This window comes from Pseudorca crassidens, chromosome 11 (assembly GCF_039906515.1).
Source record: "Pseudorca crassidens isolate mPseCra1 chromosome 11, mPseCra1.hap1, whole genome shotgun sequence".
Lineage (NCBI taxonomy): Eukaryota > Metazoa > Chordata > Mammalia > Artiodactyla > Delphinidae > Pseudorca > Pseudorca crassidens.
Window position 1 is genome coordinate 67844182 of NC_090306.1, and position 5872 is coordinate 67850053.

General features: G+C 37.1%; 1 pseudogene; it reads right to left on the minus strand.

Moving 5' to 3' along the window:
• Window positions 1-796: 796 nt before the first annotated feature.
• LOC137202929 (small nuclear ribonucleoprotein G pseudogene) lies at window positions 797-1222 on the minus strand (annotated as a pseudogene).
• Between the last annotated feature and the right edge of the window lie 4650 nt (window positions 1223-5872).

The window sequence follows — 5872 nt, forward strand, 5'->3', positions numbered from 1 at the left end:
TTTTAAAACATAATGGAAACATTTATTTAGCCCTTCTTACAGATAAGCTTATCAACCTTGCATAGAAAGGTTTTCTCCTGTGTCTGGGTCTGAGAAGAGCAAAAGAAAAGATTCAGCTGGGAAGGGATAAATGCAGGAAGGAAAATCAGTGTAGCAAGAGAGAATGCAGGAGAAAATACTGCTATAATTGCTTTAAATGCAGATCACGGGCTCTTTGCATTTTTGCCAATTCTGCTTAAGCACCAGAATATTAAAACTAGCTTTCAAGGGGCTCCCTGTCTCAGCGCACAGGCAGACATGCAAACAAATTATTGGGATAGAATGTAATGGCAGAGCAGTGGAATGAGAGACAAACTATCTGGTAAGTGAGCCATGAAGGCTTCACAGTGTAGGTCTCCAAGGGGGGCTAAGACTTTGCTGGATGAAGAGGAGAGAAAGGCATTGCAGGGAAGAGAATAGCTAGAGCCAAGGTGTCAAGATGTGAAAGCATCAGGCATGTTGAGGGAAAGAGTAAATGGCCTGGTGTGGCTCTAGGAACAGTATATTTTGGGGAAGGTGTTTCTGGCATGAAGTGATGAGAAAGGTAGATTGGAACCAAATGATCAAAGACTTTCGATGTCAGGGAATTTTGGATCTGATCTTAGCAAGTTATCAGCATTTTGGGTTTTTAAAAATTTCAGTTAAAAATTTAATATGACAAGTGTGCATCACCTGACTTTTACATCACAATAAAACAAGTCCTTTGAGGATGGGACGTGTGGAAGCAATTGATTTCTCTGCTGAACACAGCCATCATTTATACTCTTTCTAAGGATTCTAACATGATGATACTATTTCCTTTTATTATCCCCTTTCCAATATTGTTCTGTTGCCCTGGATATGATCTCCATACATTCATGTATCACAAGATTCATAAAGGGATCAAATTCCCACAATATTCCTTGGATACATCTGTTGCTGTTTAATTTCAGTAATAACTTCTTGTTCTTAAATTTTTTTTCAACTTGAGATGGTGAGCCTTGCTCATGGCGTCTACTCAGTGTGCTTAGAGCTGCCTTGAAATGGTACTTGTGGTCTCCCTCACACTCCTGTGGTATGATCAGAGGCTTTTAAAGAGGAAAAGGACAAGGATGTATTATTCAATAGTCTTCCTTCTAGGCTAATCTACCTGGAACACCAAGCCCAGGGCCTTGTTAGAGGACACTGCTGCCTTCTGGGTCATTGCCACCTCTCACTCATGCTCTCCAACCTCAACTAAGCAATGTATCTATCACACACCACTTTTAGCTTCCCTTACCATTCTTCTCAAACTTTCACAGCTTCCTTAAAACCTACCAAGTGCCAATACCCTCTTCCTTTCTTTTTTCAAGCAACTGGTGATTGCCTTTGCTTCCCAGACTATATTTGATCCATGGAACATCTGTTGTTTTAATCTGGTTATCTGTGGTTAACCAGAGTCAGTTAACATTCTTATCATGGTCATCCATGGCATTGATAGACCTGGACATATGATGTCTACATCAATTCAGGCAAGACCTGCACCTGCATCATAAAGTAGACCAATCATCTTTTAAATACATAGTTATTGAGTACCTATTATGTGAAGGATATTTTAGGCACTGGAGAGACAGTGAAGACCAAAACAAATGAGACATCTGCTCCCTGGAGTTTCATGGCTTATAACAGGGGTTGGCAAACTACAGCTTGTGGATCAAATCTGGCCCATCATCTTTTTTTAATATAAAGTTTTATTGAAACACAGACACATTCATTGTTTATGTATTGTCTATGGCTGCTTTCATGCTAAAAGGGCAGAGTTATGTAGTTGCAACAGAGACTGATTGGCCTGGAAAGCCTACATGTTTACTCTCACTTTTTACAGAAAAAGTTTGCTGATCCCTGGTCCAGAACAGTGCTTCTTGAACTATCTGTAATCAAAAACCAGTTTCATTTTATTTATTTATTTTTTGTAAGTTTATTTATTTATTTTTGGCTGTGTTGGGTCTTCGTTGTGGTGCGCAGGCTTCTCATTGCGGTGGCTTCTCTCGTTGTGGAGTATGGACTGTAGGCGTGTGGGCTCAGTAGCTGTGGCTCGCGGGCTCTAGAGCACAGGCTCAGTAGTTGTGGCGCACAGGCTTAGTTGCTCCGTGGCATGTGGAATCTTACCAGATCAGGGCTTGAACCTGTGTCCCCTGCATCAGCAGGCGGATTCTTAACCACCACGCCACCAGGGAAGTCCCCAGTTTCATTTTATATTGTATTTTATTTTATAGTGAGAGGATCACTTAACATAAGATCTATTCTCTTTACCAGTTTCTAAGTGTATAATATATTATTGTTGACTGCAGGTACAATGTTGAACAGCAGATCTCTAGAGCTTATTTATCTTTCTTGACTGAAACTTCATCCCCATTTCCTCCTCTCTCTAGCCCCTGGCAACCACCATTACACTCTTTGATTCTATGAATTTGATTATTTTAGATACCTTATATTAGTGGAAGTATTCAATATTTATGTTTCTGTGATTGGCTTATTTTTCTTAGCATAATGTCCTCAAGGTTCATTCATGTTGTATATTGCAGGATTTCCTTCTTTTTAAGGTAAAAGAGTATTCTATTTTATGTATATACCACATTTTCTTTATCCGTTCATCTAATGGTGGACATTTAGGTTATTTCCACATTGTGGCTATTGTGAATATTGCTGTAATAAACATAAAGGCACTATTATCTTTTAGAGATCCTGATTTAAATTCTTTTGGATTAGTACCCACAAATGGGACTGCTCGGTTATATGGTAGTTCTATTTTTAATTTTTTTTTTTTTTTTTTTGCGGTACGTGGGCCTCTCACTGTTGTGGCCTCTCCCGCTGCGGAGCACAGGCTCTGGACGCGCAGGCTCAGCGGCCATGGCTCACGGGCCCAGCAGCTCCGTGGCATGTGGGATCTTCCTGGACCGGGGCACGAACCCATGTCCCCTGCATCGGCAGGCAGACTCTCAACCACTGCGCCACCAGGGAAGCCCTATTTTTTTTTTTTTTTTTTGGAAGCCCTATTTTTAATTTTTCGAGAAACCTCCATACTGTTTTCCATAGCAGTGGCACCATTTTGCATTCCCAATGTACAAGGGTTCCAATTTCTCTACATCCTAGCCAACACTTCTTGTCTTTTTTTTGATAATAAGCAAACTGACAGGTGTGAGGTGATATCTCATTGTGGTTTTGATTTGAATTTCTCTGATAATTAGTGATGTTGAGCATTTTTTCATATACCATTGACCTTTTGTATGTCTTTTTTAGAAAAATGTTCAAGTCTAGTTCATTTTTAAATCAGAGTATTAGGTTTTTTTTTTTAACTATTGAGTTGTAGGAATTCCTCATATATTTTAGACAATAACACCTTTTCAGATATGTGATTTGCAAATATTTTCTCCCATTTCATAGGTTTCCTTTTAATTGTTCCCTTTACTGTGCAGAAACTTTTTAGTTTGATGTAGTACCACTTGCTTATTTTTGTTGTCTATGCTTTTGCTGTCATATCTGTGAAATCATCGCCAAGGCCACTGCCATGAAGTTTTTCTCCTACGTTTTCTTCTAGGAGTTTTACAGGTTTTGGTCTTATGTTTAAGAATTTGATGCATTTTGAGCTGGTTTTTCTGTATGATGTAAAGTTAGGGTCCAGTTTCATTCTTTTACATGTAGATATCCAGTTTTCCCACACTTTTTGTTGAACAAACTATCCTTTTTCCCATTGTGTATTCCTGGTACCCTTGTCAAATATTAGTTGACCATATATACACGGGTTTATTTCTCTGCTTTGTATTCTGTTTTGATTTGATGTTTTAATTAAAATGATATTGTACCATACTGTTTTGATTACTCTAGCTTTGTAATATACTTTGAAATCAGGAACTGTGATACCGCAGCTTTGTTCTTCTTTCTCAAGATTGATTTGGCTATTCACAGTCATTTGTGATTTCATATGAATTTTAGAACTGTTTTTTCTGTTTCTGTAAAAAATGCCATTGGAATATTGATAGAGAATACAATGAATGTGTAGATTACTTTGGATAGTATGGTCATTTTAACAATATCGGTTCTTCCAATCAGTGAACATAAGATGTTTTTCCATTTGTTTGTGTTATATTCATTTCTTTTATCAGTGATTTGTAGTTTTCAGTATACAAGTCTTTCACCCCTTTAGTTAAGGTTATTCATATGTATTTTATTCCTTTTGGTGCTATTATAAGTAGGATTATTTTCCTAATTTCCTTTTCAGATAGTTCATTGTTAGTCTATATAAATGCTACTGATTTTTGTATGTTGATTTTGTAACCTGCAACTTTACTGAATTTATTAGTTCTAATAGCTTTTTAAAAAATGGAATCTTTAGGGTTTTCTATATATAAGATCATGTTGTCTGCAAACAGGAACACTTTTACTTCTTCCTTTCTAATTTGGATGACTTTTATTTCTGTTTCTTGCCTAATTTCTCTGGCTAAGTCTCTAGTACTATGTTAAGCAGAAGTGGTGAGAGTGGGCATCCTTGCCTTGTTCATGATCTTAAAAGAAAAGCTTTTAGCTTTTCACCATTGAGTATGTTAGTTGAGGGCTTGTCATATATATCCTTTATTATAATGAGGTACATTTTTTTTCTATACCTAGTTTATTAAGAGTTTTTATCATAAAAGGTGTTAGATGTTTTCAAATGCTTTTTCTGCATCCATTTACATGATCATATGATTTTTATTCTTTATTCTATTAACGTTGTGTATCACATTAATTGATTTTTGTATATTGAAACATCCTTGTATCCCAGGGATAAATCTCACTTTGTCATGCTTATGATCATTTTAATATGCTACTGAATTTGCTTTGTTAGCATTTTGCTCTGGATTTTTGCACCTCTTTTCATCAGGTTGGCATGTAGTTTTCTTTTCTTGTGGTGTTTTTGTCTGTCTTTAGTATCAAAGTAATGCTGACCTCTTAAAATGAGTTTTCAAGTGTTCCCTCCTTTTCAATTTTTTGAAAGAGAAGGATTGGTATTAATTTGTCTTTAAATGTTTGGTAGAATTCATCAGTGAAACCATCTGGTCCTGGACTTTAATTTTTGGGGAGGTTTTTGATCATTGATTCAATCTCTGTGTTGGTTAGAGGTTTATTCATACTTTTTATTTCTTCATGATTTTATTTATAATATGTTTCTAGGAATTTATCTGTTTCTTCTAGGTTGTCCAATTGTTGGCATACTGTTGTGCATCATAGTCTCTTTTGATACTTTTCATTTCTGTGGCATCAGTTGCAAAGTCTCTTCTTTCTTTCATTTCTGATTTTAATATTTGGGACTTCTCTGTTTTTTTCTCAGTCTAGACAAAGTTTGTAAACTTTATTTTTTCAAAAAAACAGCTCTTAGCTTCATTCATTTTTTGCTACTGTTTTTCTGTTTTCTATTTCATTTATTTCTGCTCTTACCTTTGTTGTGTCCGTCCTTCTGCCAATTAGCTTGTTCCTCCTTTTCCTAGTTTCTTGATGTGCACAGGTAAGTTGTTTATTTGAAATCTTTTTTCTTTTTTAACACAGGCATTTATTTCTATGAACTTCCCTTTTAGTACTGCTTTTGCAGCATCCCATAAATTTGGTGTGTTGTGTTTTCATTTTTGTTGTCTCAAAAAGAAAATATATATATATATATTTTTGCGGTACACGGGCCTCTCACTGTTGTGGCCTCTCCCGTTGCAGAGCACAGGCTCTGGACGCACAGGCTCCGCGGCCATGGCTCACGGGCCCAGCTGCTCCACGGCATGTGGGATCTTCCCGGACCGGGGCACGAAGCCGTGTCCCCTGCATCAGCAGGCGGTGTCTCAACCACTGCACC